At 36.2% G+C, this 14,177-nt stretch overlaps 1 long non-coding RNA gene across 1 annotated transcript; it reads left to right on the plus strand.

Annotated features, from left to right (window-relative positions):
- The first annotated feature begins 11,815 nt into the window (after window positions 1–11,815).
- Window positions 11,816–14,177, plus strand: LOC128551449 (uncharacterized). Its single transcript, XR_008368791.1, has 3 exons — window positions 11,816–11,864; window positions 13,361–13,474; window positions 13,947–14,177. It is a non-coding gene; the product is annotated as an uncharacterized LOC128551449 (long non-coding RNA).

Consider the following 14,177-nt stretch of genomic DNA (forward strand, 5'->3'; position numbering starts at 1 on the left):
TCTTGCCTATCATGGCTAAAATGAACAAAAGTAAGCAGACGTGGTTGAAATTATGGATGAATATAAGTCTTTTGTAGAGTCAGTCCATGAAAGTGCCGGAACTAAATCACATCTGTTCATACAGGATGTAACCAGTTGACACGCGAGCGAATTTTAGGGCAAAGTTTAGGACCTGCAGCATTGTCACCTTAGGAGAGATTCATTTACAGCTTATAAAATTTGAGCTATTCCGTCTTCAGATGACAGTCCTAGCAGCTTTCTATAAAATTTTATATCACACAGCTAGCACTGAATCATTTACACAGCATTAAAAAAATGCAAATGGCAATGATGTGAGGAATCATTATAATCTTATAACCAGATAGCTCAAACATGAGTGAGTCTGACATACAGACTTGGTTATACAACTTACCATGCCTATGGCTGAAGAAATTCTGAAACAGAGTAGAAACCACATTGCTGCAACTGAACACTTTAAGGAAGACAGATTGGGACAGAATGTTGAGACGGAATGGCATGATACAAGAATACGGCAGAGTTGTTTTAGAAATAGGTTTAATGCTAATAAAACTCAATGTCATAATTGAAGTACCAGATAGGCGGAGACTTCTTACAACCATGAAATACCTAATGCTGTTTGTAAAGGCACATAACAACAGATAAAAGTATGCTTTTGAAACTACTGAGTCAGATTAATCAAAAGTAAACATTACTTAATGAAAGGCATGCTCATAGCAGTCTGTATGGATTATATGTTGATACAGGTGACAGGGTGCTCTAATTAGTGCCAGTCATTTGATTTGGTATTTTTAGTATTAAGATGATGGCTGAAACAGTGGAATAAAAACAATAAAAAAGATATACCAACTTTCAAGATATGTTGGTGGTCCTGCATGTATGATTCTTGAATCATGTCCAGATGTACAGCCAGACTCAGGTTTCTGTAGTTACTGCAGAATCATTTCATTTACCTGCATATAAAAGGTTATAATACTGAGTAAATACCCTTGACTTTCATAATTTATGAACATTCTGAAGACATTATGTTTTTGTCGGTACAATGTGCTTATAGAACAACTGCCACAAGATCAATGTTGTTATGAAGATATTCTGTAGTACAGAAATGACTTGGTATTAATCGATCGCGATAATTTTATTTCAACGGTACTTGGTAAAATCCAAAAACAGGTAAAGCAGGTGTTTTATCCGATTAGTGGTGTTAATTTGTATATTGTAGTATTCTTAACTCCAAATACGATGCATTATATCATAACAGATCAGTAGTTTAGTGGATAGTGTGTCGGACCTCTATTCTTTTTATGTTTGTATGGTGTAGGTTCGAGCCCGTCTTTTTTTTATTATTTTTACTTATTCATAATGTTTTTAACGATCGCAACATTGGTTTCATTTTTTTCCCTTTCTTTATTTTTTTTACAATGTTAATAGATTCAATGTATATTTTAATATGAGATCCTGTGAAAAATGTCAATAAGTACTCAGTATAAGTGCACGAGAAAATCATGATACAAATAGTTTTACTTGTATTCCTTCTCCAAGTAAAACATGCTGGAAAAATATAAAAAAAGTAGCTCGTCCTGTATTCGAACCAGCACCGTAAGCTTACAAATCATACGTGTTAACCACTGGACCGCGCCGCTACTTATATCGGTTTTGCGAATTTATGATATTTATCACAGAATGTGTACACCTGATTCCCTATTTCATTGTTATGGGTTGATCCGGTATTAGTAAATAAAGGCCACAATTATCTCGTTTTGTTAATAGTTATAAAATTGATGAACCAAAAGTACTATTTTATAATCAAAAACTGCTTGTTTTTTTTTGTCATGTTGGGTTTTACGTCACATCGACACGTTTACAGATCATATGGCGACTTTCCAGATTCTTGGAGGAGGAAGGCCTCGTCTGCCCCTGTGGGCATTTCTTCTTCATAAAGGGGGGCACCTGGGTAGAACCATGGACATTTACATAGCCAGCTTCAAGGCTTCCTCACAGGCTATTATTCTATGTGTGTAACTTCTGTAATATTTCTGGTTCTTCCTCATGACAACTGGAAAGGTGATGGCGGTTGATACACTTGGTAGCATTGTTGGATAACATGTGCCGGAGATATATGACTTTTTGTACCTTGCATTGTTATTTTGAAAAATAAATAGCAACGATAATCAGAAAGCTTTTAGTGTTTGTAGTATTAATCATTCATACACCTTGGCGGCCTCATGGAGCTGTTGATGTTCTGGTTAAACTACTGCTAGTAGGTTAATTGGCAACCGTTTCCCAGGTATGGACTTGCATGTGACGGTTTATGAGAGCTGTTATATTTCAATCTTTTCAAATTGCCCAGCTGTCAGAATAATTTGTATTTTTAATATATTGATAACGTAACACATTAAGCACAGATAGTGCCTGACTCCCTTTTCATGCTATCATTGCTATAATTATTGTTGAATTGCTGTTATTAATAGAATTTGGGTCATTTGTGGCTGATTTGGGTTCATTATGTGGATGGCTGGGTCCCAGCTTCGCACATTATGCCATATACAAAAATTAAAGGGAACCAGATATTTGATAGAGCAGGTACTCGTTGTAATACGTTATGTTTAAATTTGGACCAATCAGAAACAAGTTCTAAAAATAGCACGTCTGCTGGGGTATAAATAGGTAGATGGATGACAGAGAGCTCATTCGGTATCCAGCGGTTGAAGAAGACACATCGAGGATTCAACTAATAATTTATCCCAGTACCTTGAGAAGGAGACTATTGCAGTCACCCTGTCAGGGCGGATAAATTATTAAAAAGAAGACTTTGGAAGTCCTTAGACTAAAGAAGAGTAGCAGAATTTCGATAAGGTTTCGAGCTATAGGGCCAGCGCATAGGAGCTTTACCTTAAAGGTAATTGAATGCTATAGACGATAGCATATATAGGCTGAACATAGGGAAGCTGAGACAGAGACCCAGAGTTCGGTAATCTACTGAGATAGTAGGAGAGTTCCAGCTTATAGACGGTTCAGCATATTGGCGAAGTACAGCCAAGGCATCGGGGTTATACCTATATGGTAGTTGAATGCTATATATGATAGCATATAGGCGCTGAGCATCCAGGAGTCAGGGCAAACTTATAGAGTTTGAGAGGACAGAGGCCGAACATCTATGCGATAGGACTCGTATGTTGTTGATTCAAAGACATTGTCTGACGGGAATCTCAACAAAAAGACCAGTCAAGTATAGAGTCTCCAGCCTATAGGAGTTTGAGTTAATTGAAAATTGTTAGTTTGAAACTGTTAGTGATTTGCCTGATCCCTGAGATTGTATAGCTCATAATAAGAAATCATTTACGAACCATTGGTACACGAATCATTTAGGCAAGGTAGCCAGAGGAAAATTCTATATATGAGATATTTGGTCTCACCAGCTCTACGTTTCAACAAAGGACATTCTACATTCGTTTGTCAGCTAGTCTAAGACATAGTCACCTTAGCGATTGGACCCAAACCATTGTTCAAGATACTCAAGATACTAAAGGCGTAGGCACTTCCCTGGGTCATATAACCAGTATCCTGACACCAGCACTGCATTTCGGTTGTGTTAGTGGTACTGTTTAATTTTTCAGCTTAAACATTTTTGCCTGATAGGTTCCTATTTCGCTTTCATAGTGTTTAGTATTGCTTAATTACCCTTTGGATATGGTGCCTGACTTGTTTATATTTTTGGAAAGTTTCTGTTATATACAGGATCCCTAACCTTGAATCCCCTTTTCCTGGTTCTAGTTTGTTTAGTTCAGTCCATTGGTTTCTACTTTAAGATTAGTATAATTAAGAAATAATATATCTCATCCAGTGATTTGTCGTTGAATAAATCATTGTTTTTAGTTTAGATGCGAAGGAATTATATCACTAGGTCGAGCCCTCGTGATATAATAATACGCATCTGAACGACAAAGAATGTTATGTTACTTTAGATTTATGCCATTCCCGCTCAAGTTTGCGTTATAAGTGTTTAGGCTCATGAGATTCGCGTGTAAACCACTGAAAGCTAGGTCGAAGAACGATTGTTGTTTTGCGTAGGAGAGCATATTTATCTATCAGGATAATCCATTGGAATATGCACTCACTAGCTGAACCACATATGTGCCTTCTGGATATGTATGTACTAGAAGGGACGATGAATTGCCTTGTTTTTTGGAAGAACATACGTCAACAGAGCGTATTTACATAAAAGAAAACCATCTTCCGCACCGAAGCTGGTTTTGTGACACAGGCATTGAAATTAATTGCATAATGATCTCGTGACATATTACCAGTATTGTCACACGGATAGATGACCTCGACACGTAAAAGTGAATCGATCCATCTTCAGTAGCATGTGATACATACCGAATGAGATATACTATCGAATTAAAAATTGTGGTCTACCGGCACGTGCAAATAGCGCCTAACTTCGGATTTTTTGGGAAGAATACGCCTTTTCCTTGTGCGAAATAAGCATAACTTGTCCGAACCGTAACGTCTTGCACATCAGTACAGATATAGGCAGTATTGTTTTTTATTCCAAAATCTACCTTTAAATTGATACAAACGCGTATTTCTGGGCAAGCTGATGGACTGTAGCAATTTCCTATTGAGGCATTGCCTTATTTCATATTATTATAATTCTGCTTTTGTCCCTGATTATAACAACATCTAATGTATGGTCACGGACATGGGTAGGTCGATTCACATGTTGATGCGTACCACATGACTGAATTACGCTGGTTTATCTGGCAGCATCTTGATCTAATCTGATGGAATATCGAGATTGAAATTCGTGTCTCCCACAATGATGATGTCTTTATCAACTGTAGCATATCATCCTGTGGAAGCATGCCATTCTTACTATAGAAACAAACTAGTCTGTAAACCGTTTTTGTTTTGTAGACGGTGGTCTATATATCATTATCACTAGTTTAGAAAAAACATTGATCTTCAAATTACAATCCATGTATTAAAATTGTTTAAAATGTTTGTAAAGACTAGATGCAATTTTATCCAGGGTAGTTCCAAGCCATGTCTTAGTAAGTGCTTGGAAGTCAAATCATTTGAAACTATATAATCACACAGAGAAATTGTCTTATTTTTGACAGATCTTGGATTGAAACTACATGCACGAATTATCTTCTGACCTCTTCCTAGTATAATGGATTCATATTTAATTTTGATAACACTTTTGGTATTATGCTGCCGAGTTTCAAGATTATGGCCATCCATACAGTTTGAAATGTTTGTAAAAAATTCATTTCATGATCGTACTATAATTGTGATTACTTCAGACAGTACTTGTAAATTATTCGAACGGTCTCCTTCATTTACATTCCATACTGACAAAACTTTATATATCTACCCCCTCTTGTACGTCTGTATCTTAAGACATCTAACGTAGCGAGCCAAAAACAATAACAGCAACAAAGAATGGACATTCAAAGACATTTTCATTTACATCAAACATTTTCTTCGTTGTTGAAGAAATTGTAAAATATTGCATGCAATTTGATTAAATGATGCTTTTTGATGAAATAAAATTTTAACTTCATTTAAAGACCTTTAGGTTTTTGACGGTATTATGGCCTAAGTGAACCTTTTCCTTAAAATGTTCAAAGGTGAAAGCTTTCTTCGAACTTTATTTAGACGTACAAATTCCTTCAACACCTTAGAAGTTATGCACGAAACATTTTGTCCTTTTTCAGAATGTCTAGTTACCTTTATATTTACACAAAAATAGGAGTCAAGCATCCCATTTTATCTGAAGAGTTGAGTAGTTCCTAACAAGTAGACGAAAAATAGTTTAGTAAACAGGAATTGTTAACAAAATGAGCGTAGTTTGCAAAATAAGACCCAGTTGTATTTCTTTTCGTACATCTCTTGTATTAACATTGGTACTGAATGATGATAAATTTATCAGCCGATTGTTCGCCAAACTGTACCATTTGAAAGAACGATTTCATTGGTCATCTTCAGCTGTTTTAGTACCCGTTTAAGAAAATATATCCAATGAAAATCTTTGCTACATTTTATACAGTAAGCGTAGCATATATCGACCCTTGCACCAATTATCGACCCCCAACTAAATTAAAAAAAAAAAATCTCAACTTATCGAATTTTATTTTGTGACAAGCAGATAAAATTTCATTCTAATACAATTCAGAATTCACTACGATAACATTTCATTCTAATAAAATTCAGAACTTTGTGAACATCATATAAATCAAGTATTTTCAACAGATCCCTAAATGTTTATGCGCAGTCGGGGCATGTGAAATCATACGTCTTGCGACCATCTTCATCGAGTAGATACAACTCGGGACAATTCTCGCAAGCAATATGCCACCTAATATGACATATGTTACAACTAATCCAGAGGCCAATTTGCACCCAGGATAAACTTCAAACTCTTCGTCTAAGTCAGAAGAATCAGAGTCTATATAGGGAATGTCACTAGTATCTCTGAATCATCGTCGATCTGTCGAAACTTACGTTTGCTCTGTCTCTTCTTTTCAACTACATGTAGCTTTTGTAGCTTTTTCTCCTCTTTTTATTTCTTCTTAAGCTCTCTTTCTTTTTGCTTTGCTTCTTTTTCCTTTTCTTTTCTTCTCTTTCTCTCAGTAATTTCAGGGCTTCTAACCCAGATAAAGCCTTGGGCACATTTGTACTGGGTCTGGAACCCTTAACTTAGAAAAGGCAGGGGAAACGTAAGTTTCATCACGACTGGATGATTTCTTCATATCAAGATTATTAGAATCAGATGTACTAGCAATGGGTGCTGTGACAATTCTTTGTGAAGTATTTTCTAAGCTTGAAATACAGTGCTCTTCTTCAGCCGTGTCATTCTGACTTTGGACATTAGATGACGGAGGCTCAGTGCTCACAGCTGTAGAAGAGGACTGGTCTCTGGATACCAATTTAGATGGTCCCAGCTTTGATAGATCAATGCCATCAGGACTGAGTGGAAACATGCCTGATCTGCGAAAACCATGCAGTGAGTTTTCAAGCGTAGCTACATCATACCAAACTTTCTGGAAAATTGTTGGGAATTCCTTTTTAGAAAGAGCTTGACCAATATGGTTCATTTGCCATTCTTAGCTCGCCGTATAGATTTCATTGGTTAGAAAAGGCCAATGTCGCAAGCTTGCAATATGTGAGTGGCATTAGCTGGCAGACAATACAAAACTATTTGGTTTTCACTACAAAATTTAGAGGCTGCGTATGTCATATGGATTGAGTGCCCATCAACAATGAGCAAAACGGGAAGAGCAATAGATTTGGATTTTACAAAGTCTAGAAGGACCTTAAAAACTCAACAAAAGCTGCCGAATCCATCCACCCGTTTCCGGTATTTGAATAAATTGCTTCCAGGGACTCCTCAAGGCCTACATTTCGAATACGCTCCCCGTGGAACAAAATCATTGGAGAGAGGTAATTCCAAATGCGTTCAGACAGGCCATGACCGTGATTGGTGTCTTGGTATTAGTGACAACATTATAAACATGTTTTGAACCTTTTGGAGCCAATACGCGGTCAGTTTTAACATCTAGTGGGAAGCCGGATTCGTCGGCGTTGAATATACGCCTAGGAGTACTGATCATTCTCTTGTAATCCGGTACTTCCCTTTTAAGAAACTTAAACAGACAGTCATACCACGATTTTATCATATCAAGACTAACAACAGTCCTTTCATGACCTAAATTCATAGCTGACCGCAAAGTCATCTCGGGATGCTCGATCTGAAACTTAGCAAACCACTGTCTACCTGGTAAGTTATTTTTAAAGTTAGTAGATCTACTGTCCAAATCAAGAATTCATTTCACTTTGTGTCGGAATTCAAGGCCAGTAAGTAGATATTCAATCTCACACATGAGTTTGGCATAGCCTACTAAATTTACTTCTTCAGCTGAAGTGAGACACGGTCGGCGACCTGACCGAGTTGCCTCTTCTGGCACACGACCAGCAAGTTTATCTAACAATGTGGTTTTTGGCACGTTAAACATTTATGCGGTTGCTTTCTTTGTCATGCCATTGCGTACATTGCGGATTGCCTCTGCCATCTGCTCAGGACTATACAGCACGCGACGCCTTTTCGCTGCATTCCGCTGGGCTTGTGCCATCATACAGGTAGATTTCCGCTGGGCTTGTGCCATCATACAGGTAGATTTTGGACCTGAAATAGAGGATCTATGTAAATTAAGGAACAGTAGTATAAACCGTAACTTTAGTAACTTGTATTTTTGATGTACATATATAGTTTATTAGCGTAATCAGCATGTAAATGTAATCAAACTGTTATGAAACTTAAAATACAGTTCGGGGTCGATAAATGATACAATGTCTAAAGAGCGTAACGTATTATCGACCCTCCTATAACTTTCTATTAAATCGAGATAAATGGATATTTCTGTGAATTTTTACGATCTACTTTCTTTTTTTTTTGAACTATTCATAAAATAACGTTAGAAACGGAAAACAATGATACTTGAGATTATCAAAAAAATTACACCCACCTTATTTGCGACGATAATTTTTTTACCAAAAATTTTCAAAATTTTCCCGCCAGCAAAACTTGGCCGATAAACAGATTCTGTGGAGAGGTATGATGACGTCATACGTGCGTCACAATCTATTGTACTGCATGTGGCAAAATATGCGAATTTAAAAGAAAACTCAAGAGGGGTCGATATATGAAGGGGGTCGACATGAGATGCAGTTGCTCTAACCTGTAAAAAGTGTATATGTTTTAGCTAGTTTTTTAGCAACTGACTTTATAGCTCTAGTTTTCCTTCTATTTCTATGTGACCACGACCGAATCACCTAGATATACTGGACGCGTAAATAAATACTCCCATATTTATTTTTCATAATCTTGGTATTGCGTAAGTGTGTGAGCAACTGAGGACTCTTGCTTTAAAAACAAAAAATAAGCAGCAACGGATTCTAGAATAATTATAAACTTTATATTCACACTCGCAATTCTCGGAAAGGGTTGAAATAGACCCCACCCTGGCGTAAATTTAGTTTTACATAGAGTTGCATAGGGAAAACCTTTAAAAATCTTCTTGTATTGAACCACAATGCACATAGCTTAGATATTTGGCACGTAGCATTGTCTAGTGGACCTCTGCTAACATTGTTTAAAGAAAAACGGATCTATGCACAATAAAATGTTGATACTTCAGGTGTATCGGTTGAAATATCACTCAATAAGCACAGACCTTTCAGGGCTTTGATTTTAAATGCTATTTCATCAAGGTCTCGCTTCTTTTCGTAGGGTTAATATGTCATGATAATAACGAACATAAATTTATTAACTATTATCTCATTTAATTAATATACGGTACAACATACTACTATCCGACAGTGACGTCATATTTTGTTTACATTCCAATGTTTAGCTTATCATTATACTAGATTATCATTATGTTTCTTTACGTAGCTTGCATTATACGTATCTCAGAGGATAACGGCGCTGTCGTTGTAATGGAAAGGTTCGAACCCGATCAGCGAAATTTTTTCCCACACGTATTTCTTTTTTCATTTGTATACTTATCTACATTTTCCCGTGCTTCACGAAGTATGCGTACAGAATAAATTGTGTAGAAAACGTTTGTCATTTCACTCCACATAAAATGGCTAAAATGGCTATGAACACGTTTCCTAATTTTAATGAGTCTTTGAAGAATAACGAGAAAGCAGCATCTATTCTAAAACATTTTTTAGAGGTTAGATGAATATCAAGAGCCTCATAATCATAAGTCAAAACATACTTTATTGACTAATTTATTATTCAATTATTTGATTAAATAATTAAATGTGTTTTCTTATATTCTTTCAAGTCTGCAGGCAGGAGAAGGATGCCGGGAAGTTGCTGGTGCCTGTAGAGTCGGTGGTTGAGAGTGTGGCGCATCTTACTGGGGTGTCTCAGTCGACACTGTACAGGCTACAGCGGGAAAACATAACTTAACGAAAGGAGTATTCAAGGAAGATCGAGCTAGATTCTTTTGACCAGGAGGTCGCGAGGCGTATTGTTGCAGACCTGGTGCGTTCACAGAAAATCATTCCAACCCTTGCCGACAAAGAGCGCATCGTTTTCACTGTTTGCTCCAGCGACGAGGATACCGACACAGCGAGTGACACAGTTTTGACAGTGAGACAGATACAGCTGACTGTGACAGTGAGTTAGAGACCACTGACGGTGACGTTGAGACACAGGCAGCTGACAGTGACAGTGAGACAGACACAACTGACTTTGGCAGTGAGACAGAGACAGCGGACAGTGACAATAAGACAGGCACGTTTGACTAACAGTGCGACAGACACATATTGGATATACATTTGGTATATTTTGTAATAAAGAAAATGATTGATAAAAAATAACAACAAAAACGTAAAAAGAAACATTAAAAAAAAAATAAAAATTAAAAAGCAACTCTTTCCAACTAATATAGAGCTTTTGCCACAAAAAAGTACACATAAATATACCTCGCCAACCGCCAGTGTCAAACTAGCATCGCCTGCGTGACAAGAAGCCAGCACATCCACCGGGCTATATCTTACTTTGGATATCTCAGTTGATAAGGACATATTTCTATCTATCATAATAATATATTCGTTTTGGATATACATAGTACAACTCGTGACGTAATTATCACTTTCATTTCATTTCAGTCTGTTATTACGTCCAACTCAGCCAAATCCGAACATAGGCTTACTCATTAGTGATTACAATATGAACATAAATTAAAAGCTTCACAGTATGAAAAACTAAAGAAATATTTTAATTTGCTGTAGATTATACATTTATCTCGTGAACAGAAATGTTATTAGACATGGTCTGCATAGAAAGCTATAGAAAAAAGCTATCAAATATAAATGCATGAACGTACAGCATTTAGCACAGTGTGAAGTCGTACTCGATTTGTTCACCAAACTTTATTCTTGGTGCTCGTGAAGGAACAAGCACATGAGAATATATGTGAATAGTTCTCTCCCAATATATTTGTGTCTTCAAATTTTATAATTCAACTTTAGATCGTAGTAAATGTACAAATAATATTGCGCTAATATACTTAGAATTAGCCTGAGACGTTGTGCTCATCCGGTACCGGTACCTGAATATGAATGAAATGCGCCAATAGTGACGTAAGAAAGCTGTGACGTCACCAATGGCAAAAAAACAAAACAAAAACAGATCGATAATGTAGGTTAGTGGGTGATTTTCTTCAGGAACTACGAAGTGCTCATGACCTGACACATCGTGTATTTCACAAGACAAGCACAAGAATAAATTTGCTATTTAGACATATTTTTCTTTTCGCCATTAAATCATCATTATGCTTGCAATCATGTCCGAAAGACTGACGTACCTAAATTACGCCGATTTTTAACGGACAGTCAGGGGAGGTAAGGACATACCGTGCTTATTTATACTTTGTTGACAAAAATCGTTTGTGGATTAGTAGTAGCATTTTAGCATAGATAAAACACGTAACATACAATATATTTTCATTCAATAATTGAATACCGGTAAATTATACTGATTTGTTAAACCACCGTGTAAGATCTGGTTTAAACCCGCACTAAAATGTGGTGCAAACCATAACAAAAAAAAAAACTTTGTAGGTATAGATTTATCCCTGATATACCTATCTTCAGCTTATGAATGTATTCAATATGCTTTTGTTCGAAGACAAATATCTTTTATTCAAAATATGAATTACAAACAATTAAAAAAATAATCAAGTATATCTACTAACAATCAGAAAAAACCCATTTAAGTTGGTTACATCAAGTACAGGTTTATATATTTTGGAAAACATAAGGTATGACTTATTTCATTATCTTATAATTTTAATCAGTTTTGTTATGCTAATTTGAGTCAACAACTAACGAAAATTATTGTTACGTGATTCCACCAAAACAAAGTGACAACCGAATAACTATATAATTGTACTATGCGTTGTCGTAAACATTATTTAGGGTCAGATCGTAGTTGGTCGTCTCCTTGAAAAGTATATTTTGTAACAGAACGATAATTTATCTTTTATGAAAACAGAATTAAAAAAAAAAAAAAAATAATTATTTTATACTATGACAGTGTATACGTATTAAGTTTGTATTTCCAAATACCTGAACAATGTATGGGTAAGTCGTAGACAACTAGTTCATATATGTTGAACATCAGTATTTCTATAGTGACAGAAATCTGTGGATACTAAGCAATTATACATTTTCAAAAGTCTTAAGTGAATTGGTACCATCAGTCACATATAGTCTACCATTAAGTCACCCGCTTTTACTGCTGGTGTTATGTAAGACATTGTCAACGAGCTCACAACGACAAATTATTAGCTAATTTTATTGAAACAGGGTAAACGTATTGAATCTGGTCAAGTAACAAACATTTATTTATTTATTTGGGTTTTACGGCGCACCAACACAGTATAGGTTATATGGCGCCAAACAGGACTACAAATTTTGGTTTCACATCTCATTTACATCGAAATAAAAACATGAGGTATGTAATCAAAATTTGCATACCTGCTGGAATCACAGAGTTACAGCAAAACCAAGCGTTAAGACCCTATTAGTTGCCTATTACGATCATGCAAGGGTAAGGCAGTGGTTCCAATTCTTTTCATACAAAGATCGTCCCAGAACCACATGGGGCAAGTAACAAACATACTCCTTTTTGTAGACAAAAGACGATAGCCGGCACTTGCTTTTTTTTAAATATTTTTCACATGACAAAAGGCTCTATGAAACCAAAGGTCACAACACCGCATTTACATGTAAAACCAATGAACTCTTGAAATGAAAGAAAAATGGTAGAGTAAAAGTAGAAGTGTCAGACACTGGAATAAGAAATTGTATGAGTAATGTGGTATAAAAATAAACCGAAACACTTCCAAAACCCCTATACCAAACACCAAATCCAGCATGCATGCAAAACAAACTACCCAACTGAGTATGGCTACATTAACAAAATATGATACTAGTAACAGAAGCACGTTTCATTGGCCGAATTTCAGTTCGATTACATCTTTTGGAACTAAATTATAAGCCCCTTGGAAAACACTTCAAATGAAACATATTGAATTGCCCGTTTTATGTTTCTAAACTAAAGTTCGAACATGGATTGGGTACATTTATGTGCAAACAGTCTCTCAATGGAATTTTATAAAACAGTTTATAGCGTTTTAGTGTACACCCAAACCAAGCCTAGATGAGTTAAGAATTGAATCCGTACCAACGCTTTAAATATGTTTTAATATAAAACGCAATAGAAGTAAATGAGTGTATTCGTTTTTCTTTTCAGCTAATGGCCATCAAGCTAGCATGTTATTGGGCAATCTTGTTTGTGTTGCCTCTAACCAATGCTAACACTACTGTTGTTTGCAATGACACATATTCAAACACACAAGGTCTGCAGGTAAAGATATTTTGTTTTTGTTTTGGGTTTTACGCCATCTTTCAACAGTATTTCAGATATATAACAGCGGACAGTTCACCTAACCAATGTTCCTGGATACTGTACCAGTACAAATCTGTTCTCCGCAAGTAACTGCCAACTTCCGCATATGAATCAGCAGTGGAGGACGAATGATTTCAGACACAATGTCTTTTATCAAATCGTCATGGAGAACAAACGGCCCGCCCGGGGATCAAGCTCGGGACCCCGTGATCTGTAGATCTGCGCTCTCCCTATTGAGCTATACGGGTGGGCAGTTAAAGATAAATATTGCTTAAGTACACATGTGAACAATCATATATTATTTTCATACATACATGTGTATTTTTATAACTACTGTTGTAAAACGACCACTTGAAATATCACAAACAATCTTATGTAGCATAGTTATTGAGACCGTTTTTGCAACCCTTGACGATATTTTCTGTTGCAGTGTTTTCCATGTAGCCCAGGGTATACAAAGAAAGATGATTGTAGGACAAACCAAACTCTCGCACAGTGTACCCAATGCAACGAAGGAACGTATCAACCACACTGTATTTCTGCAAATGAAACGGGAGAGTGCAGAAACTGCACATCATGTGCTGTTTATATACAAAATTGTACTATTTACCATGATGCTGTCTGTGGATGGAGTAATAATGTAAAGGGTATATCATTATTA

The sequence above is a fragment of the Mercenaria mercenaria genome, unplaced genomic scaffold, assembly GCF_021730395.1.
Source record: "Mercenaria mercenaria strain notata unplaced genomic scaffold, MADL_Memer_1 contig_1098, whole genome shotgun sequence".
NCBI lineage: Eukaryota > Metazoa > Mollusca > Bivalvia > Venerida > Veneridae > Mercenaria > Mercenaria mercenaria.